The 23,962-nt window shown below is 40.8% G+C and overlaps 1 protein-coding gene across 1 annotated transcript in view; it reads left to right on the forward strand.

Moving 5' to 3' along the window:
• Window positions 1–1,250: 1,250 nt before the first annotated feature.
• The window catches only part of ZNF169 (zinc finger protein 169), a 79,243-nt gene continuing 56,531 nt past the window's right edge, over window positions 1,251–23,962 (forward strand). The window contains 2 exon segments of the mRNA XM_053656558.1: window positions 1,251–1,320; window positions 9,315–9,407. The gene's annotated coding sequence lies outside the window, so the exon portion shown is untranslated.

Here is a 23,962-nt window from a genome sequence, read left to right on the forward strand (position 1 = left end):
GCTTATGGGATTTCCCTGTAATCCTTTCTGGTGGTTCTGTCCTGGGGTTTGCAGGTCCATATGTTGACTGGTACTCATGCACCTTCCCGATGGGTTTCCCTGTGAGGTCTGTCCTGTTACCACAAATTTCTCTTCACCAGGCAGTTCAAGGGCTCACCTTGTTCCTTCCCCATTTCTTTGTGTTCACTGTTCTTCACTGTCTCATACTGCATGTCTTCAAACCTGTTGTAGATATATTTTGTCCTTTTAAAGTTTAAGACAAGAAGCTAAACCTGGTTCCTCTTACTTCATTTTGAGCAGAATAAATAGAAAGTAATTTGAAACACTTTTGTGAAATTTCTAGAAAAAGTGTGTCCCTTTATAATAACTTTGTTTCTGAGCTTTCTATTCTGTCATAGCTAATAACTGACTTTTATAGTAATAAAACAACTTTAATTATTGTAGGAGTAAATGTCCTCAAGTTTATATTTTTCCACTTTATAAAAAAATAAAATTTCATAATCTTCTTAAAAAAGAAAAATGCCAGTACCTTTGTCATATGTTAAAAGTTCATGCATTATGTGCTGTTATTTAAATGTAAAAACACAAGGGTGAACATGAAGGATGAGAGTAACCAGGTAAATATTTTTGTTTTTTAGAAAAAGAAACAAAAATTACAAAAATCCTACCAAGTAAAAAAGACGGGATTTCAGTGTTCTCCTGAACCAGCCTTCTCAGGTACCCCAAAGTCAGTTTGATTTTACTTGTGTGATATTCACAATTTCTTCCAGAGCCCAAGTGGCTTTACTTCCCAGAGTGAGGGCGGTCTCAACAGAACTGAAGGGAAAAGTACCAGAGCCTTTGGCTGAAGGTCCACGCGTGGACTAACGGGCTTTGTGGGAGCGCACTCTGTCCCGGGAGGTCTGAGAAGCCTGGGAACGCTCTCAGGCACGTAGCAAGCGGTGAGTGGCTCCTGAAGCAACTAGTGTGGCAGAGTCCCACCCTCAGCGTTGCTGGTAGTATAATCCCCTTCTCTGGGTGCTTAATGCATACTGTTGTCCGGAGCCTCTGCAGCGGTCTGCGGTGCTTGCTACCGAGTCCAGGGGTCTGGGTTGTACTGTGGAGGAGACTGCAGTTCCTAGGAGGGGCTCTGAGAATTGTGCTGGCGTTCGCTCCGGGGCATTATTGGTATTCCAGCTCTGCCAAGGAGAAACGCTGTGAATAGTGTAGTTCCGTGTCCCGGGGTACTGTGGGTATTGTAGTCCCGCCCTGAAGCACTTTGTTTAGCGCACCTACTAGCCTACGGTAGCTTGGCCCGGTGACTGTCTTTCCATGCTGGTGGTGAGCGAGGTTGGGATGGCAGCCCGTATCTGGGAAGGACAGTGGGGAAAACCCGGGAAGGGAGGGCCGGGAAGTGCTGCTCAGGCCTGGGTTTCTTGAGGTGTGATTTTTCTGGGCAGGGGTAGAGGGCCTAGGTCCTGTCCTGTTCAGGCTGGGCATAACTCGGGTGATTTTGGGAACTCGAATACCCTGGCTGGAAACTGGCGTCCCCACAGCTGTGGACCTGTGGCTGGGGTTTATTCCTGGGTATTCATGGGGATGCTCAGCTGGTGGCCCGTGGTGCTCAGCATGGTGGTGGAGGAGCTGCTTGCCACGAGGACCCTGGTTTTGGGGGAAAGCACTGGCTTGCAGACTTATTGGGGGGGGGGGGGGGGTGAGACCGAGGCGGCCGAGGCCAAGCAACCAGGATTAGAGCATTGGGGAAGTTGGAAGGCCTACTGGGGTCAGTTTTCCAGGTGCATAGGGCGTCCCTGGGTCAATACCGGCTCCCTCTGGTGTGGGGCCCTGCCAAAAGCCCCACTTAGAATAAGTGGAATGAGCCCACAGGCTGGGAACTTTTCCCAAGCCCCGTGGGGTGCTGGCTGACCCCCTGAATTTCTGGGAGTGAGGGTCAGGGTAAGACATCAAAACTTAAGCTCTTACTACCTTTTCGTTATGAAAACCTAGAAGTAACCATGAGGTTCCATGGATTTATTGCTCTGATTTATCACTTATCAGTGAGAACCTGTACTTTCCCCCCAAATCTGCATGTGTGTATCTCTTTGGGCAGTATCTCTAGCCAGAGGCTTATGCCAGGCCTGCATTAGAATCCCTGTCTTTATAGGGAGGGTTGAAATCCAGGTGTGCCTTTTTCTCACAAGCTGTCATCAGTATGGAAAAAGGTAAACTTGTGTCTAGCACATGCTAAGTGCTTAGTAACTAACTTCCTTTGTGTTTTTATTAAACTTCATAGGCAAATAGAAGATGGTGACATGCTGGGTGTTAGCTTGTAGGCTTGTTCTAAAATCCATCCCATGACTCTGTAGGAACATAGAACCTTCTCACTCTTGACACTTTATTGAAGAGGACCCCACTGCATGCTTGGGGGTTTCCAGCCTGCCTTCTGGACTGGGAGAGAATCCTAAGGCTGGAGCTGCTTCTCTCTGTTCAAGTCTTCCCTGGAGCACCTCATGCCCCACCCCACCCACATCCAGAGGGATTGCCTGTTAGAGTGGGGAGAACTCCTAAGGGCCTGGCAGCGCCCTCTTAGGTGGGCAACACTTCCATATGTTCCTGTGATGTCTTTGCTCATAATGGAGGTGGAGGGTGCATTGCTTTGCTTGTCTTTGGTGTCTTGAGTGTAGTTTTCTCCTCTGGGCTCAGAGCTGCAGGTGGTTTCCCTGGGGTTTCCCAACATCTCCGGGGAACTCCCAGCTGTATTCTCAGGGCTTCTGAGCTCTGGCAGCACAAAGATGATGAGAAGTAGTGTGTGTATGTATGTATATATGAGGTCGGTCCAGAAAAAGTCCAGCCATTATTAATATAATGAGAACAGTTTGTGTGACATCGATTAACAAGGCAGCTAAGAAGAGTAGACTGAATGCACATGTGTGAACAATGATGACTTCACTGGACTAGTCAATGGGGGCAGTAGATGCCATTGACTGAGCATGTATACTGTGTGGCTGTCACATTCAATATGACTGAGTGAGTAGAGCAATGAATCTGCATCACATTTTGAGTTAAGCTTGAACATTCCTCTGTGGAAACCATTCAGATGATTCAGAAGGCTGCAGCTATAAGCAACTGGTGATTAGCAGCTTCGTCTCAACAATGCACCTGCTTATACATCATGTCTTGTATAGAGTTTTTTTGTGAAACATCCAATCACCCAGGTGACTCACCTCTTCTACAGCCCAGATTTGGTGCTCTATGACTTCCAGCTTTCCCAAAACTAAAATCACCTTTGAAAGGAAAGAGATTTCAGAACGTTGATGAGATTCAGGAAAAATGATGGGGCAGCTGATGTCAATTGGGAGAACTATGTGAGGTCCCAAGGTGCCTACTTTAAAAGGGACTGAGGTATCATTGTCCTATATACAGTGTTTCTTGCATCTTGTATCTTCTTCAATAAATGCCTGTTTTTCGTAGCACATGGATGGATATTTTCTGGACAGACCTCGTGTGTGTGTGTGTGTGTGTGTGTGTGTGTGTGTGTGTGTGTATTTATCCTTACTTGAGACATGCTTATTGAGTTTTAGAGAGAGGACACAGGAAGGGAAGGAGAGAGAGGGAAAGAAACATTGATTCATTGTCTCTTCTAAGCTCCCTGATTGGGGAACGAACCCAAAACCTAGGCATGTGCCCTGATTGGGAATTGAACATGCAGTTTTCCAGTTTACAGGAGACTCCAACCAAGTAGGCCACATTGGTCAGGGCAAGAGAGGTAATGTTTAAGATCAGTAGTCCTTTGTTGGTGGTGTGCTTTCTGTGTACTGCCAAAGTTTATTTCCTCAGCCATCCTTGTACCTTTTGTAGTAAAATTCTCACATTACAGAGAGGGAAATGGTACAGGAACTTTTACTTCGGAGCTAACTGTTCTTTAACTTCTAAAGTTTTAATGAAAATGTAAAAGGAGTTATTCTATATTTCAAGTTTGTCTCATGCATCTAATGCTCGTGAAGATAAAACATTTGTTTACTTTCTCCTGATCCTTTGTCCCAGCCCCTAATGTCATTAACTTCTGTTGACTTTAGTGACACCACAGACCATCCAGTGTTTGTAGTTTATCCCCTCTCCTTTTACATTTTTCCCCTACTTTTGGAGGTATGAAGGGAGATGGCTTATCAAATTTAAAATTATGAAAATTTAACAAATACAGCCAAAAGTAGTGAGAATACTATAAGAGCACTCCTGTGCCCCTTGCTTAGCATCAGCAAGTGTCAACATTCTGTTCTTCCTTTTAGTTTTCTCTACTGAAGTATCCTGCGGCAAGTCTCAGAAAACATCTTACCTGTGAATACACTTCAGTGTGCATCTCTTTTGAATAAGGACTTTAAAGAAAACAACCTGTATATCCCATATATGTATATATATCCAGCAAAATTAACTCAAACTCATTAACGTTATCTAATTCAGGCTGTGTTCAATTTCCCCAGTTGTCACAAACTGCCTTGCTCCCAACAGCACAGGCGTGGAGGACAATATGGGGAATTCTGCCATCTGAATCCCTCCTTGGCTCTTCTCACCCATTCTGACCCTGCTGATCTTGTTAATGGCAGGATTGTCCCTCTTGGCACACCTCAGGGGTCATGCATCCTGGAGTTTTCCAGATTTCCCACTAATCCAATGAGCTGTTGAGTCTTGTCAATTCTCGCTCCTCCCCTCTTTTCTCCTCCCCTCCTTTCTCCTCCCCTTTATGTTAGCTCAGCACATTGGCCTTCCCCATGTTCTAGTTCATCTTCCTCTTACAAAAAGGTCCTCCTCTCTGTAGTGCAAATTCTGAAGTCAGACTCTGAGGCTCCACTACACTAGTACTGACTCTGTGACCCTGGGCATTTGCCTGCATTCTGTGTCCCTTCTCATCTGTAAAATAGGGCTAGTAGCAACTGTGAGGGTCGTGAAGTGGAAATGTGATCTTCGGAAGTTATGAGGGTGCCTGGCACACACAAGTGGGTGCTCAGGGAGAGTACTTTGTGGGGATAATGATTATCCATTCTCAACTATCCCCTAAACAGGCTTTCCAGAATCATTTTCATCCTTCACTCCAACTGGACTCTGGTTAACAGCCACATGGGAATCTATGCCAATCTGCAGTCTTTTTCCCCTCAGACCTTTATGTTCCACACATTCATCCTTGTTAACTAGCTTAGATGTTTCTCTAGTGCAAAGATTTCTGAGTGCTCTCCAGCAGAATACGTCCCAGAGCACTTGTACATAAGGAGGTTGGGGCCGGGATGGTGCATCCCAACTGTCTGATTATCTCACTGGTGTTGAGATGGTTTTTTGAGGAACAGGTACCTTGTCTGGCTCCTGGCTCCTTCTGGGTGACTGCTTAGCACCCAGATGTGAGGATATTAGGGGTTGTCCTTTCTTCCTGGAAAGTGACATTTGTGGGGCATTGACGGGATCTCAGGTGGGAAGGGGTTAGAGTGTTACTGGAGACGGTCATGGGTGGCAGATAATAGATGTGGATCTTGTTCTGTGGTCAGTGAGACCCACTGCAAGTTTTGTCCAGAGGGGGATCATGATTCTTCCTTTTTTAACCTCATCTCTGCTCCCCTTTATAATGAAAGTCATCAGGAGAGAGTTGTCTACACTTGATAAGTACAGTTTTGCTCCACTGAATCTCTAATTTCCAGATATTTTGGGATTGTTTTTTAGATAAATTATTGTTACTAATTTCTTATGCAATTCCACTTAGAACAAAGAATGTACAGTATCAGTTTGTGTAAGTTGGCAGTTATTTCACAGCCTAATATATACAGTATTTTGGTGAGTGTGCTTTGAGCCCCAGAATAGAATTCATTATGCCTGTTGGGTGTCTTAATACTATGTTTGGTCAAGTTGCTTGCTTGTTACATTCAGATGTTTTATTTCTTTATGATTTATTCTTATCAGTTTATTTAGCAATAGTTTCCTCATTTTATTAATTACTATGACAGTGTTTAATTCTCCAACTAGGATTGTGGAATTTTCTGTTTCTCCATTAAATCTGGTTTTATTTTCTTCGTGTATTTTCAAGCACTGTTACAAGATGCACATACATTTACCTTTGGTATATTTTTTGATGAATCAGCCCTTTTATTTTCATGAAACATGTCTTTGTGCCTCTGGTAATATTTTTGTTTTGAAATATACTTTGGTATATTGCCACTCCAATCTTATGCTTACTGTGTGCATTTATGTCTTTTTCCATGTTTTCCTTGAGCTAACCTGTGTCTATATTTAGAGTGTGCTTTTTTTTTAAAGATTTTATTTATTTAATTTTAGAGAGAGGGGGAGGGAGGGAGAGAGAGAGGGAGAGAAACATCAATGTGTGGCTGCCTCTCACACACCCCCAACTGGGGACCTGGCCTGCAACCCAGGCATGTGCCCTTACCAGGAATCTAACCCACGACCCCTTGGTTCACAGTCTGGCACTCAGTCCACTGAGCCACACCAGCCAGGGCTAAACTGTGCTTCTTGTAGATGGCTTGCTTTTTTTTAATCCAGTCTGGCAGTCTGTGCCTTTTCAATTAATTGTTGGGTTTATTTCATGCAATTATCAGTATGGCTAGATTATGTCTCTACTTTTATTGTTTGTATTTTATTTGCCTCATCTGTTTTTTGTTACTCCTGCCTTCTTTGGGTCAATGTATTACTTTTTGAAATTCCATTTACCATATTTTTCAGATTATAAATTGCACCCCGCCCCCGTGCAATTTGGGAGGAATAATGGTTGCTAATGCCACCGTTGAGTTCTGTCTACATTTACATTGGTGAAGTATTATGTTATTAATGTTATTAAGTATTTTACCACATTTTTTGCTTCAAATTTTTTTTCCTATTTTCCTCTAAAACCTAGCTGCATCTTATGGTCTGAAAAATACGGTAATTTAAATTGCCACTTAACCATAGTGCTTTGCATTTTTACTTTTTTGTAAGTCTTTTTTTTTTAGAATTTTAATTTATTTATCTTCAGAGGGGAAGGGAAGAAGACAGGGAGAGAAATATCAATGTATGGTTGCCTCTCATGAGTCCCCTGCCGGGAACTGGCCTGCAACCCAGGCATGTGCCCTGACTGGGAATCGAGCCACGATCCTTTGGCCCGTGCTTAATCCACTGAGCTACACCAGCCAGGGCTCGCATTTTTACTTTTTATTTTTAGTGGTTGCTCTAGATATGACAGTATACTGTATTTTGCTATGCGTAATGCACTCCCATGTGTAATGAGCACCCACGTTTTTGGCCCAAACTTTCAGGAAAAAAATTCATTTTAATTTTTAAATTTATTTATTTATTTATTTGTTTATATTTAGAAACAAAACCGATGATCATATTCCATGGTATTATTTTGCATACAGATATCATTATTGCATTCTAGAGTTACACTTTTAATGTATAAGCATAAATAAAAGAATTAAAAGCATTTATACTGATACAAAATTAGTACTACCTATGTATAATATGCTTCCTTATTTTTCCTAAGCAATTTGTGCAAATAAGTGTGCATTATACATGGTAAAATACAGTACATCCATAATGTTTCATAGCCTACTTGGAGTTAATATTATACTAGTTCATGTAAAATGAGGAATCTTGCTGTCCTTATTTCCAGGTTTCCATTTAGCATCATTTTTCTTTAGCTTGATGAAACAGACCACTTCCTGTAGGGCAACTCTGCTGGCAATAAATTCTCTTGGTTCTCTCATTAATTTGGGGTAATTTGGAAACTGCTGGATCATAGGATTGTTAGGCATTATAGGAAACTGCTTTACAGTTTCCAAACATCACTGTGTAATTTTACACTTCTGCAAGCATTGTAAAGACGTTGTATTTTCTTTAATCCATTTTAGCTGACAAAAAGTTTATGAAGTTGATCTGTTTTTTTACTTCTTTTTCAATCTTTATTTATTTTAATTATTTTCTTTCACTTTTGACATTATTTACATCTACTGTTCAAAAATCCATAGAGCTGGTGAGATCAGACATCCTTGTCCTCTTCCTGATTTGGGGGAATTCATTCAGCATTTTATCAGTAAGTATGGTATTAGCTCTCTGTATTTTTTAAGTGCTTATGTATTTAGTAGAGACATTTCCTTCTGTTACTATAGTTCACTGTGAGTTTTTAATCATGCATGGCCATTGAATTTTGTTATTTTTTTCTGCATCTATTGAGGTGATTTTTCTCCTTTATTTTGTTAACAAAAATAATTATGTTGATTGGTTTATGTATTATTTTCTTATATTTATGTTTTATAGTTGTTCCAGTTATTTCCCTCTTTACCCCCTAGTCTCAGCTTGCCCCACATTTCCATAGTCATTCCTAACCCCAGTGTCCATGTCCGTGGGTCCTTCATATATATATTCCTTGACTAATCCCTTCACCTTCTTTCGAACACTCACCTCTCCCTCCACCATCTACCACTGTCAGTCTGTTCTGTGATTCTATGCCTCTGATTCTATTTTCATAATTAACTTATTTTGTTCACTAGATTCCTCTTACAAGTTAGATCATATATTTGCCTTTCACCTCCTGCCTTATTTCACTTAGCATGATAGTCTCCAGTTCCACCCATGCTGTCAAAAAGGTAGGAGTTTCTTCTCTCTTTCTGCTGCACAGTATTCCATTGCATAAACGTAGCATACTCTTATTGTCTACTCATCTACTAATGAGTACTTAGGCTGTTTCCAACTCTTGGCTATTGTGAATAGCACCACTATGAACATTGGGGTGCATACGTTTTTTTGAATTGGTGTTTCAGGGTCCTTAGGGTATATACCCAATAGTGAAATTGCTGGGTCAAAAAGCAGTTACATTTTTAGTTTTCTGAGGAAATTCCATACTGTTTTCTACAGTGGCTATACCAGTCTGCTTTTCCTCCAGCAGTGTTACGGGGTTCTCTTTCTGCCACATCCTCCCTAGCACTTGTTTGTTGATTTATTAATGATGGCCATTCTGACCAGTGTGAAGTGGTATCTCATTGTGTTTTAAATTTGCATCTCTCTGCTGGCTAATGATACTGAGCATTTTTTTCATATGTCTTTGGGCCTCTGTATGTACTTGGAGAAGTGTCTGTTCAGGTCCTTTGCCCATTTTTTAATTGGATTGTTTGTTTTCATGGTGTTGAGTCATGTGATTGCTTTATATATTTTGGAAAGCAAATCCTTGTCTGAGGTGTCATTGGCAAATATATTTTCCCATATGGTTGGTCCCCTTTTCATTTTGCTGATGGTTTCTTCAGTTGTACAGAAACTTTTTAATTTGATGTAGTCCCATTTGTTTATTCTTTCCTTTATCTCCCTCGCTCTAGGGGACATATTGATGAAAATATTACTGCATGGAACATCTGAAATTTTCCTACCTATGTTCTCCTCTAAAACTTCTGTGGTGTCACAACTTATCTGTAAGTCTTCTATCTACCTTGAATTTATTTTTGTGTATGGTTTAAGTTGGTGATCAAGTTTCATTTTTTTGCACATAGCTGTCCAGTTCTCCCAACACCATTTGTTGAAGAGGCTATTTTTACTCCATTTTATGCTTCTGCTCCCTTTGTCAAATATTAATTGACCATAGAGACATGAGTTTATTTCTGGGTTCTCTATTCTGTTTCATTGGTCTATGTGTCTGTTCTTATGCCAGTACCAGATGTTTTGATTACTGTGGCCTTATAATACAGTTTGATATCAGGTATTGTGATCCCTCCTGCTTTGTTCTTCTTTCTCAAAATTGCTGCAGCTATTCAGGTTCATTTATGGTTCCATACAAATTTCTGAAATGTTTGTTCTTTAACTGTGAAATATGCCATTGGTACATTAATAGGGATTGCATTGAATCTATAAATTGCTTTGGGTAGTATGACCATTTTGATGATGTTAATTCTTCCAATCCATGAGCATAGTACATGCTTCCATTTGTTTGTGTCTTCCTTAATTTCTTAATTCAGTGTTGTGTAGTTTTGTGAATACAGCTCTTTTACCTCCTTGGTTAGGTTTATTCTTAGGTACTTTATTTTTATTTTCACTGTATGAAATATGATTTTTCCCCTGATTTCTGTTTCATATATTTTATTGTTGGTGTACAAAAATGCCTTTAATTTCTAAATATTGACTTTATTCCTACTGTTTTGCCAAATTCACTTGTTAAGTCTAGTAGTTTTTTGTTGGAGTCTATAGGGTTTTCTAGGTACTCTGTAATGTCATCAGTAAACAATGATAGTTTTACTTCCTCCTTTCCAATTTGTATGTCCTTTATGTGGGCGCCACAAGCCCCCCTTGGCAAAGCCGGGGGGCCAGGACCAGCTGGCAAAGCCGCTGCTCGTGGTGACCTTTCAGCTTAGAAAACAAAAAGGGGGAGATGTGGGCGCCACTAGCCCCCCATGGCAAAGCCAGGGGGTTAGGACTAGCCGGCATAGCTACTGCTCGTGGAGACGCGCCGTAAGCCCCCCTTGGCAAAGCCCGGGGGGGCCAGGGCCAGCTGGCAAGGCCGCTGCCCGTGGCACAGTTCCTCTCCACCTTGCTTGGCTCCCTGCCTGGAACCTGCTGTGGCTAGACAATAGGTTTCCCAAGAACTTATTAGCATAAGATAGACAGCCTGTTTCCCTGTAGAAGGGTAGGTCATGCACCGGTGCTTGATAAACAGGGAAGTTTTGATAGCACCCTGTGTTCCCCTGTTGTTCCGTGGAGTAGCTTTGCAGAAAGGACAAAGAAACTAGCTTGGGTGCAGCCCCCTCCTGCTTATTCCCCATAATTGTAATAAAAGCCTTGAATAAACGGAGTTCGGGGCTCAGCGGGATGCTGAGACCTCTCCAACCTGACTCCCTGCGTCCTTGACTCATTTCCACCCCCTCCCCTCTCCTGGAGAGGCTGGTCCGCGGTACTTTTATTTATTTTCTTGACTGATCACTGTCAAGAACTTCCAGCACTATGTTGCACAGTTGTGGGGAAAGTAGACACCCTTGTTTTGTTCCTGATCTTAGTGGGAAAGGTTTTAGTTTTTGCCCATTGATTATGATGTTGGCTGTAGGTCTCTGATATATGGCCTTTATTATATTGAGGAATGCCTCCCCTACTGCCACGTTGCTGAGTGTTTTTGTCATAAATGGGTGCTGTACCATATCATGTTTTTTCTACACCTATTTATATAATCATGTGATTTTTGTCTTTCCTTTTGTGTATGTGATGTATTACATTTATTGATTTGTGAATATTGTACTATCCTTGTATCCCTGGGATGAATCCTACTTGATTATGGTATATGATATTTTTAATGTATTGCTGGATGTTATTTGCCAATATTTTGTTGAGGATTTTAGTGTCTATGTTCATCAGCGATATTGGTCTGTAGTTTTCTTTGTTCTGTCTTTATCTGTTTTGAGGATTAGGATGATGCTGGCCTCAAAAAGGGTTTGGGAATTTTTCCTCTTCTTGAATTCTTTGGAATAATTTGAGAAGGATTGGGGTTATCTCTTCCCTGAATGTTTTTTAAAATTCTCCTGTGAAGCTGTCCAGCCCAGGGCTTTTGTGTGTTGGGAGTTTTTTTGATTACTGCTTCAACTACCCTAGCTTGTTATTGGTCTGCTCAAGATATCTGCTGCTTCTTGATTTAGTTTTGGAAGATTGTATGTTTCTATAAATTTCTCCATTTCATCCAGGTTTTCAAATTTCTTGGCATATAGCCATTCATAGTAATTTCTTACAATCCTTTGCATTTCTGTGGTATCAGTTGTAATCTCTCCTCTTTCAATTTTGATTTTATTTATTTGGGACTTGCCTCTGTTTTTCTTGATGTGTCTGGATAAAGGCTTGTCAGTTTTGTTTATCTTTTCAATGCATCAGCTCCCATATTTATTAATTGATTTGTTCTTTTCATGTCTCTGTCACTTAATTCTGCTCTGGTCTTAGTTATTTTCTTCCTTCTACTCACTCTGGGCTTTGTTTGTTGTTGTTCTTCCAGTTCTTGTAGATGTAGGGTTAGGTTGTTTATTTGAAATGTTTTGGTCTGTTGTAGATAGGCCTATATTGCTATAAACTTCCCTCTCAAGACTACCTTCACTGTGTCCCATAGCTTTTGAGCTGTTATGTGTTCCTTTTCATTTGTTTCAAGAAACTTTTTTATTTCTTCCTTGATCTCATTATTAACCCATTCTTTGCTTAATAGAATGCTGTTCAGTCTCATGAGTTTGAATGTTTTTGAGTTTTTTCCCTTGAGATTTATGTGCTGTTAAGGGGCATGTATGAGATCGTGGCCTCTTAATTTGGAGGTTTGGATTTGCAGACAATAAAAACTCCAAGTCAAAAGTGAATAGTTAAGCAATTTATTAAGCAAGAACAAAGGGAAAGCAAGAATTAAGAGCATGCATCACCAGATAGGAAAAACACCCAAACACACACTGGGGAATCCCGGGGACAGCTGTATTCAGGGTTCATCTGGGAACAGTTCCAAGCAAAGTGTCCTTCCCTTGGGTGGGATTCCAAAGTTTCACTTTGGAGGTTCTGCTTAAATATGTTTTAGACAAAAGTGGCTACATGCCAAGGGCCTTTCATGACCCAATTGACTAACCATTTCCTCTGGGAGAATAGCTAGTTCTCCCCAAGGAAAGGATTAGTGTTTACAGGTACTGAGTTAAAAATGGTGCTTAGTCTTCCGTGGAGAAGAGCTTGTTCTCCCAAGGAGACAGCACACCTATATTTCTTTCTTACAATAAAAGGTCATGGCTTGGGCATAAAAAGATTCTTAATATTTCTTTAACCTGGCAGTTGGTTTCTAGTTTCAAGCCCTTGAGGTCCAAGAAAATATTTGATATGATTTCAGTTTTCTTGAATTTGTTGAGACTTGTTTTGTGTCCTGTCATGTTATAGGGGACCATTCTGCGTGGCGTGGGCCCAGCTCCCAGTGGAAAGTAAGGTCCGATGCACAGGACCCATGCCCACAGATAGGTTCTCCTATGGGGAATCAGACCTGCATTGTACATAGGACGCTTTGAGACTTGGTTTTTGCTAAAACTCCCTCACCCTGAATTGAGACAGCAAGTACTATAACTTCCTAAAGTCTGTGCTAAACCTCCTCAGTATGGAGTGTAACTGGTTCAACCACTTTTCCCTTTGCATTTGTAAATATCCTTCTTCTGTGATGTGATTAGCAGCAGCATCTCCTTTGTTTTTTGTAAAAGGTAACCACCTAAAGGAACCTGTGCATGGTAAATGAGGACCATCATGTAATGTACCCAGAAAAGCAATAAAGGCCTGTCAAGGCAAGGGCTGAGGCTTTTTCTCTGCTTGAGAAAGGAGCCATGCCATCCCTTTTCCTCCATAGAACTCAGTAGTCCATGTGAATTTCTCCTGCCACATCCACAGTGTAGCGGTCGGACCCCACAAGCCAGGGTCATCATCTCGTCTATCTGAAAATATTCCATGTGCTTTTGAAAAGAATATATATTTTGCTTCTTTGGAATGAAAAGTTGTATATATCAGTTAAATCCATTTATTTGATCTAGTGTGTTGTTTAGTTCCACAATATGTTGGGTGCATATATGATTACAATGTTTGTGTCTTCTTGACGGATTCTTCTCTTAAGTATTATGAAGTGCCTTTCTGTGTCTCTTTTTATGGCCTTTGTTTTGAATTCTGTTTTGACTGATATGAGTATTGCTACCCCGGCTTTTTTTTCCTGGCCATTTGCTTGGAAAGTTTGTTTCCAGCCCTTCACTTTCAGTCTGTGTAGGTCTTTTGTTCTGAGGTGGGTCTCTTGTAGGCAACATATTTGTGGGTCATATTTTATTATCCATTTGAGTACCCTGTGTCTTTTTTTTATATAAATAATTTTATTTAGTTATTTTTCAAGTACAGTTTTTTGTTTATTTCTCCCATCCCAGCCCCACCCCCGCCCTGTGCTCTTACCTCCCTCCCATTTCCACCCCCCTTAGTTTTCGACCCTGTGTCCTTCATATTTGTTCCTCCAAATCCCTCCCCCTTTTTCCCCCTTAAATTCCCTTCCCTCTTCCCACTGGTCACTGTCCCCTTGTTCTCTATTTCAGTGTCTGTTTTTATTCTGCTTGCTTGTATGTTTTGTTGTTTAACTTCCTGTTAAAGGTGAGATCATATGATATTTGTCTTTCAACTCCTGGCCTATTTCACTCAGCATAATGCTTTCCAGTTCCATCCATGTTGTTGCAAAGGGTAGTAGCTCTTTCTTTCGCTCTGCTGCATAGAATTCCATAGTGTATATGTACCACAATTTTTTTTTAATTTTATTTATTTATCTTTAGAGGGGAAGGGAAGGAGAGAGGGAGAGAAACATCAATGTATGGTTGCCTCTTGTGCGTCCCCTGCTGGGAAGTGGCTTGCAGGGAACCGGCCTGCAACCCAGGCATGTGACCTGACTGGGAATCGAACAGCGATTGTCTGGTTCGCAGGCCCGCGCTCAATCCACTGAGCTACACCAGCCAGGGCACAATTTTTTCATCCATTCATTTACTGACGGGCACCTAGGTTGCTTCCAGCTCTTGGCTATTGTAAATCATGCTGCTATGAACATTGTGGTGCATAGGTTTTTTGAAATTGATGTTTTAGTGTTCTTAGGATATAATCCTAGCAGTGGAATTGCTGGGTCAAAAGGCAGGTCAGTTTTTATTTTTCTGAGAAAATTCCATACTGTTTTCCATAATGGTTGTACCAGTCTGCAATCCCACCAACAGTGAACTAAGGACCCCTTTTCCCCACAACCTCTCCAACATTTGTTGTTTGTTGCTTTGTTTATGATAGCCATCCTGACTGGTGTAAAGTGGTATCTCATTGTGGTTTTAATTTGCATCTCTCTGATAACTAGTGTTACTGAGCATCTTTTCATGTGTTTTTGTATCTTCTGTATGTCCTCCTTGGAGAAATGTCTGTTCAAGTCCTTTGCCCACTTTTTAATTGGGTTAGATGTCTTCTTAGAGTGGACTCGTGTAAGTTCTTTGTATATTTTGGAGATTAAACCTTTGTCTGAGGTATCATTGGCAAATATGTTTTCCCATATAGTTGGTTGTCTGTTTAATTTAATACTGTTTTCTTTAGCCACACAGAAGCTTTTTATTTTGATGAGATCCCATTGGTTTATTCTTTCCTTTATATTCCTTGCTCTAGGGGACATATCACTAAAAAAGTTGCTGCGTGAAATATCTGAGATTTTCTTGCCAATGTTCTCCTCTAGGACTTTATTGGTGTCACAGCTTATATTTAAGTCTTTTATCCACCTTGAATTTATTTTGGTGTATGGTGTAAGTCTGTGCTCAAGTTTCATTTTTTTGCACGTAGCTGTCCAGTTCTCCCAACACCATTTGCTGAAGAGGCTATCTTTACTCCATTTTATGTTACTGCCCCCTTTGTCTGTCGAATATGAATTGACTGTAGAGAGTGGGGTTGATTTCTGGGCTCTCTGTTCTGTTCCATTGATCTATGTGCCTGTTTTTATGCCAGTACCAGGCTGTTTTGATTACAGTGGCCTTGTAATACAGTTTGATATCAGGTATTGTGATCCCTCCTACTTTGTTCTTCTTTCTCAAAAGTGCAGCTGCTATTCGGGGTCGTTTATGGTTCCAAATAAACCTTTGAAGTGTTTGTTCTATGTCTGTGAAATACGCCATTGGTACTTTAACAGGTACTGCATTGAATCTGTATGTTACTTTGGGTAGTATGGACATTTTGATGGTATTAATTCTTCCAATCCATGAACAAGGAATATGTTTCCATTTGTTTGTGTCTTCTCTGATTTCTTTCTTCAGGGCTGTGTAGTTTTCTGCATACAGATCTTTTACCTCCTTGGTTAGGTTTATTTTCAGATATTTTATTTTTCTTTTTGCTATATCGAATGGGATTTTTTTCTTGATTTCTGCTTCTGCTGATTCATTGTTAGTATACAAAAATGTCTTTGATTTCTGGATATTGACTTTGTATCCTGCTGTTTTACCAAATTCATTAATTAGTTCGAGCAGTTTTTTGGTAGAGTCTATAGGATTTTCCATGTACACTATCATGTCATCTGCAAACAGTGACAGTTTTGTTTCCTCCTTTCCAATTTGGATGCCTTTTATTTCCTTTTCCTGCCTGATTGCTGTGGCCAAAACTTCCAAAATTATATTGAATACAATTGGTGAAATTGGACAACCTTGTCTTGGTCCTGATCTTAGTGGAAAAGCTGTTAATTTTTGCCCGTTGAGAATGATATTGGCTGTAGGTCTCTCATATAAGGCCTTTATTATATTGAGGAATGCTCCCTCTATTCCCACTTTGCTGAGTGTTTTTATCATAAATGGGTGTTGTACCTTATCAAAAGCTTTTTCCCCGTCTATTGATATGCTCATGTGGTTTTTGTCTTTGCTTTTGTTTATGTGATGAATTACATTTACTGATTTGCGAATGTTGAACCATCCTTGCATCCCTGGGATGAATCCCACTTGGTCATGGTGTATGATCTTTTTGATATATTGTTGGATGCCATTTGCCAATATTTTGTTGAGGATTTTAGCATCAATGTTCATCAGCGATATTGGCCTGAAGTTCTCTTTCTTTGTTGTATCTCTATCTGGTTTTGGAATCAGGATGGTGCTAGCTTCATAAAAAGAATTTGGGAGTTTTCCATCCTTCTGGATTTTTTGGAATAGTCTGTGAAGAATAGGGGTTAGCTCTTCCTTAAATGCTTTATAGAATTCTCCTGTGAAACCGTCTGATCCAGGGATTTTGTGTGATGGCAGTTTTTTTTATTACTGCTTCAATTTCTTTTGCTGTTATTGGTGTGTTCAGATTTTCTGTTTCTTTTTCATTAAGTTTTGGAAGATTATATTTTTCTAGAAATGTATCCATTTCCCCTAGGTTTTCAAATTTCTTGGCGTACAGTTCTTCATAGTAATTCCTTACAATCCCTTCTATTTCTGTGGTGTCAGTTGTAATCTCTCCTCTTTCATTTCTGATTATGTTTATTTGTGTCCTCTCTCTTCTTTTCTTGATGAGCCTACTTAAAGGCTTGTCTATTTTGTTTATCTTCTCAAAGAACCAACTCCTGGATTCATTGATCCTTAGGATTGTGATTTTAGTCTCTATATCATTTAGTTCTGCTCTAATCTTGGTTATTTCCTTCCTTCTGCTTGCTCTGGGCTGTCTTCGTTGTTGTTCCTTGAGTTCTTGTAGGTGTAGGGTTTGGTTGTTTATTTGAAATGTTTCTATCTTCTTTAGGTAGGCGTGTATTGCTATAAACTTCCCTCTCAGGACTGCCTTCGCTGTGTCCCATAAGTTTTGGGTTGTTGTGAGTTCATTTTCATTTGTTTCCAGAAACGTTTTGATTTCTTCCCTAATTTCATTCTTGACCCATTCATTGTTTAATAGCATACCATTCAGTCTCCATGTTTTTGGGTGCTTTGGGTTTTTTTCTTTGGGGTTAGTTTCTAATTTCAGTCCCTTGTGGTCAGAGAAGATGCTTGGTATGATTTCAATGTTCTTGAATTTTTTGAGGCTCGTTTTGTGTCCTATCATGTGGTCTATCTTTGAGAATGTTCCATATGCATTTGAAAAGAATGTGTATTTTGCTTCTTTGGGATGAAGGGCTCTATATATATCAGTTAAGTCCATTTCCTCTAGGGTGTTGTTTAATGCTGCAATATCTTTGTTGATATTTTGTTTGGAAGATCTGTCCATTTTTGATAGTGGGGTGTTAAAATCCCCTACTATAATTGTGTTGCTGTCAATATCTTTCTTGAAGTCCTCTACAATTTTCTTTATATATTTGGGTGCTCCTCTGTTGGGTGCACATATATATAAATTTACAATGTTTATGTCCTCTTGGTGGATTCTTCCCTTGAGTATTATGAGGTGACCTTCTGGGTCACTCTTTTTATGGCCCTCTTTTTGAAGTCTATTTTGTCTGATATGAGAATTGCTACCCCAGCTTTTTTTTTTTTTTTGTCCATTTGCTTGGTAAATTTGTTTCCAGCCCTTCACTTTTAGTCTGTGATGGTCTTTTGTCCTGAGGTGGGTCTCTTGTAGGCAGCATATGTGAGAGTCATGCTTTCTTATCCATTCAGCTATTCTGTGTCTTTTGATTGGAGCATTCAATCCATTTACATTTAAGGTTATTATTGATAGGTATTTATTCATTGCCATTTTTGTACCTGTGTTCCTCTCTGCCTCTCACTTTTCTTTCCCTTCCTTAAAGCAGTCCTTTTAGTATTTCTTGTAAGAGCGGTTTGGTGGAGGCATATTCTTTTAGACTTTTTTTGTCTTGGAAGCTCCTTATTTGGCCTTCTATCTTGATTGATAGCCTTGCTGGGTACAGTAGCCTTGGTTGTAGGCCTCTGGTTCTCATTACTTGGAATATTTCTTGCCATTCTCTTCTTGCTTGGAGTGTTTCCATTGAGAAGTCAGTAGCTAACCTTATTGGGGCTCCCTTGTATGTCATTTCTTTTTTCTCCCTTGCTGCCTTTAAGATTCTCTCTTTGTCTTGGAATTTTGCCATTTTAATGATGATGTGTCTTGAAGTGGGCCTCCTTGCGTTCCTCTTGATTGGGACTCTCTGTGATTCCTGGATTTGTGTGATTTTTTTCTCTCATCGAATTAGGGAAATTTTCTCTTATTACTCTTTCAAATGTTTTCTATCCCTTGTTCTTCTTCTCCTTCCGGTATCCCTATTATTCAGATATTATTACATTTCATATTGTCTTGTATTTCTCTTAATCCCTCTTCATTCTTTCTGAGTTTCTTTTCATTTTCCTGCTCTTTCTGTGAGATGCTTTCTACTTTGTCCTCCAGCTCACTAATCCAATCCTCTGCCTCATCTATCCTACTTTTGAAACTTTCTACTGTGTTCTTCAATTCAGAAATTATATTCTTCATTTCCTCGTGTCCCTTGGTGATAGTTTCTATTTCCATTTTCATGTTGATATAGTTTGCGGTGAGATCATTGTTGCTCCCCTTTAGTTTCTGGTAGCTCATTGTGAGCTCTTTGAACTTTGTGATAACCAGTGCTTTGAATTCACTATCTGATAGTTGATTAGCCTCTATTTCATCTACCATTCTTTCTGAAATTTCTGCTTTTTCTTTCATTTGGGGATAGTTTCTTTGTCTTCCCATTGTTTGTGAGACTGTTCTTGTTAGCCTTAGCCTCTAAAATGGATCTGTTCTGGCTCCCAGGATTTATGTTGTGAACCTCTGTGGTATAATACCTGTGAGTTTCAGTGGTGCAGACTGCTTCAGGTATTTTGATGTCCTCTGTTTCCACCTAGTCCTCTTATCGTGTATGTGTAATCAGTTGTAGGAGGAGGCAAAATGGTTTATGACAGTAGAAGAGTTTTTTTATGATATTTACAGTCACAGCCGCTAGAGAGGAGATAGGTGATCTTTAGGTTATATATAGTGTTACCCATATTCTTCAGCTCCACTTGCCACTTTTACAAGAGGATAGACAAAAGATAAGCCTCTTGTTGGGAAGGGAACTCTTGTTAGTTGGAACTAGAAAGCAGTGAGGTTTCAGACAGTCAGATTTTGAGGTAAGGTGAGTGTAAGGAAGAGTAAGCAGGTGTAGTGTGTGAGCAAATAGAGTTAATCACTACAGTGATGGAATTCAGGGACATGTGCAATGGGCTAAGATCCGTGAGATGTGTTGTGGAGTATTTACTGTTGTCTAGATCAGCTATTATTTACACTAATATTAGAGCAGCCCTCATATAACAAACTCTATGTGATCTGTCTGAGTAGGGGGTATAAAGCTTTAGGTAGTGTGCTAACCAAAAGCAAGTGGAGTGGAGTTTAGAGAATTAGCAAAGCACTGTGGAGGAAAGGACAGGGGGAGCTTGTCTAATAATACAATATACTACTCAAGACTGAGAAGCCTATACAGAAATAGAAGGAATACAGAGATATTATTACAATATAAAATAAGTGGGTATAATGAAAAAATATGCTACACCTTGTGGCTTCTCTACTATAGGAGGGTGGAATCTCTACTGTTGAGATGCCCCCACTTTGGGTCCAATTCTGGTCCTTTCACAGTTCCTAGTTGTTTGTGTCTCTTGTGGGTAAAAGGAAACGAAGCAACAAACCAACAATCAAACAAAAAGGCAGGAGAAGGGAGGCAAAAGTGATGAGTTTAAGAGGAAAGGAAGAAGGACTAAAACAGGGAAAAAGAAAGGAGAGGAACAAAGTATAGAAAGATAAAGCAGTGATAAAATTAAAAATATATAGGATTACTAAACAAACGCACAAAGTTACTAAAAAAGGGGGGCGAAAACCCAAAAAACAAACAAACAAACAACAAAAACAATAACATCAACAACAGAGAAACCCTTCCCTTGTTGGTTTCAAACTGTCCAGACTGGTTTTTCTGGTTGCAGCAGAATCTCTCTGGGTGCTGAGATGTCAGGGCAAGTGCGGGCACCAGCCAGGCTACCAGATTGGGATGTGGGCGCCCACACACTGTCCAAGCTGCTTGGGACCCACAGGTTCTGGTAGTTTCCTTCCCAGTCCTGTGGCGGGACTCAACCACTTCTGTGCCTGTGCACCCTGGCCAGTTGAAACCAGCAGGGCACTTCCCAGTCCTGTGTGGGGGAGTGAGAGGCTTCTGTGCCTGTGTGCACCCGCCAAGCTGTCTGAGATCCGAGAAACCAGCAAGGTGCCTCCCAGCCCTGTGGTGGTGACCCCGAAGGTGTCTGCCAAGCAGTCTGGGACCGTGAAACCGGCAGGGCGCTTCCCGGTCCTGTGGCGCCGACCCCTAAGTCTCTGTGCCTGCGTGAGCCCGCAGGGCAATCCGAGGCCTGCGTAACTGGCAGGGCGCTTCCAGGTCTCGTGGCTTCCAGGTCTTGTGGCTGCGACCCGTAAGTCTCCGCATCTGCGCGCCCGCCAGCCCGCAGGTCCTGCAGGGCGCTTCCCGGTCCTGTGGTGAGACCCCAAATGCCTCCGCTTTCCCCCTGGCTCTCTGCAAGGCCGGGTGGGAAGCAAGCCAAGCTGTTCTGGCAGGAGAACACCTCAGTCCACTTAAAAAACAAACAAACAAACAAACAAACAAACAGCCCAAAACTCTCCAGACAGCCTGCCTCTCAGTCCATCCCAGATCCCAGCTAGACCCATGAGGCCAATGTGTCTCTCAGTTTTCCCAGGCTTGCGACCACAGAGTCTGCAGTTGAACCGGGCCCTGTGTCTTTGTGACCCTCCCTAACAATGCAAGCAGGCAAGCAGACAGATCTCTACCCGGCGTTGTCCAGTTTTGCTTATACAGGGAGTGGGGGGGAGCTGCTGGCCCGCGCTGGTGGCCTCTGGGCTGCTGAGTGCCCAGGTTCCCATGGTAGACACCTCTGGTGTTGGTCTCAGACCGATGGCTCTGGTCCCTGGCCGTGGAGGCAGCACCAGGGCCACCTGGCCGGGGGCGCTGGCCCCCCGCCGCCACTTTGTCTTTACTCAGGCCCCCAAGACCCCACTGACCTTCCACTTTCTGGTGTTTCAGCGTCCGTCACAATCTCTGTTCTTTTAATTTCACAAATGCTGGAAAACCGATGGAATAGTGCGCTGCTTCTCTATAGATCTACCAGGATTTTCACCCATGAATACAGGAGCCAGAATCTGCTCTGTCCTACTCCGTTGCCATCTTAAGAAAGATCTACCCTGTGTCTTTTGATTAGAGCACTTAATCCATTCAAATTTAAGGTTATTATCATAGGCACTTACTCATTTTTCACCTTTGTAACTGTGTTCCTCTCTCTCTCTCTTTTTCTTCATCTTCTTAAAACAGTCCCTTTAGCATATCCTGCAATGTTGGTTTAGTAGAAGTTTATTTTAGCCTTCTTTTGGCTGGGAAACTTCTTATTTTGCCTTCCACTTTAATTGAGAGCCTTGCTGGGTAGAATAGTCTTGGTTGCAGGCCTTTGCTTTTCATTGCTTGTAATATTTCTCTCCATTCCCTCTGGCTTGTAATGTTTCTGTTGAGAAGTCAGTGGCTAGTCTTATTGGGGCTCTCTTGTATGTTACTTCCTATTTCTTTCTGCCTTTAAGATTCCCTCTGTCTTTAAATTTTGCCATTTTATATATGATGTGCCTTTGGGTGGACCTCTTTGGGTTCCTCTTGATTGGGACCCTCTGTCCTTTCTGGACTTGTGTTACTTTTTCTCTCATCAAATTAGGGAAATTTTTCATCATTACTTTTTCAAACAGGTTTTCTATCCCTTGCTCTTCTTCTCTTTTTTATATTCATATTATACAGATATTATCACTGTTTATGTTTTCCTGCAGTTCCCTTAACCCTTTTCATTCTTTTTTAGTCTTTTTTCCTTTTCTTGCTCTTTCTGGGAGTTTTTTTCTACTTTGTCCTCCAGTTCATTGATTTGATTCTCTGCTTCATCTAGCCTGATTTGATTCCTTCTACTGTGTTCTTCAATTCAGAAATTGTATTCTTCATTTCCTCTTGGCTCTTATTGATAGTTTCTATGTCCTCTTTGATGCTGGTGTAGTTTGCAGTAAGTTCCTTATAGCTTCTCTGTAGTTCTTTCTAGTTTTCATTCAGCTCATCGAGCTTCCTTATAAGCACTGTTTTGAACTCAATATCCAATAGTTTACTCACTTCTGTTTATTTTAGTACCCTTTCTGATGATCCCTTTTTTCCTTTCAATTAGAGGTTATTTCTTTGTCCTCCCATATTTAGGGAGACTCTTCTTGTTTGCTTCTGCTTCTAAAATTGATCCGTTTTGACTCCCTGTCTTTGTGGTTTGAACTTCTATGGTAGCAGACCTGTGAGATTAGGTGGTGCAGTCCACTTGACCTCCTGAACTTGATGCTCTTGGGATCTCCTTTATGCTGTTTATGTTGGCTCTCTAGATGTAATTAGGCTTTGCTTCTTGTTGTGTCATTCTTTGGTGGGTCCTTCCCTCCAGGTTGACTGAGGGTCACTGTTCCCACCATGTCTTGTATGCTGTTGTGCAAGTGCTACCAGAACTAAACTACAAAGCCCAAGAAACAAACTCACAAGCCCAAGGAACCAAATTGGAGAGAAAGATCCACCATAGTACTATCAACAACAAATAAGCTAAAATTAATGTAGGTGGGATGGGAATAAGGGGGGGGGGAGGAAAGAAAGAAAAGGTTAAGAGATGTCTAGAGGAAAGGGAAGTAATTTTGAGATGATAAAGGAAGAAGGAATACTAAGAGCGGGGAATGAAAATCAGACTAAGACAGGGAAAAGTGAAAATCTGAGATGTAAAGAAAAATAAAAATAGGGCACAATGAAATAATAAAAAAGAAAAAGAAAAGAAAGAGATAAAACAGGCTAAGACATGGCAAAATTAAACTTTGAGACCAAAAAAAGAGTAGGAGAGGAGAATGGTACAATTTGAGATTTGAAATACAAAATTAGTGAAGATGTAGAGATAAAATGGAATGAAATGCAATGGCATCTACCCTATCCACAAGGAACAAGCAAAGATTGCTAAAGGTAGAGAGAGATCATGGATATTTTTATAGTGGGGAAATGAATGTGAGATAACCGTTGACAAGAAAATTGGTTTTGAGTGGCTGGACCGGGGAGAAACAGTAAGAGTACAGAATGGAAACAAGTTGTAGCAAGAGAGAAAACCAAATTTAAAATGAAAATAATAAGAGGAAAGAAGAAGGTAAAATGGGGTAAGAGAAGGAGGGGCAAAACATGTGAATTGAAATAAACTATAGTATAAAATATGGTAACAGTATTCACAAACTTGATAGACAAGAAATGAATGTTAAAAAGCTATACAGGAAAGAAAATATAACAAATTATGGAGACCAGAGTGGATTTCATCTCAGTAGCATCTAGTATTTACCACTTTTTTCTCTCCAGTTCTATCTCTGGTGATGTCAGGTGGTGACACTATCTTACCTTATGCAGCCTGCTCGAGATTTTCAGGAATCTACTGCCTGTGGCTGACATCTTCTGTTGTTAGTCTAGTCACTCTGCACTCAGCAGTCAGGCTTAAGC

The sequence above is a fragment of the Artibeus jamaicensis genome, unplaced genomic scaffold (genome assembly GCF_021234435.1).
Source record: "Artibeus jamaicensis isolate MK-2021 breed Jamaican fruit bat unplaced genomic scaffold, CSHL_Jam_final scaffold_1964, whole genome shotgun sequence".
Classification (NCBI taxonomy): Eukaryota; Metazoa; Chordata; class Mammalia; order Chiroptera; family Phyllostomidae; genus Artibeus; species Artibeus jamaicensis.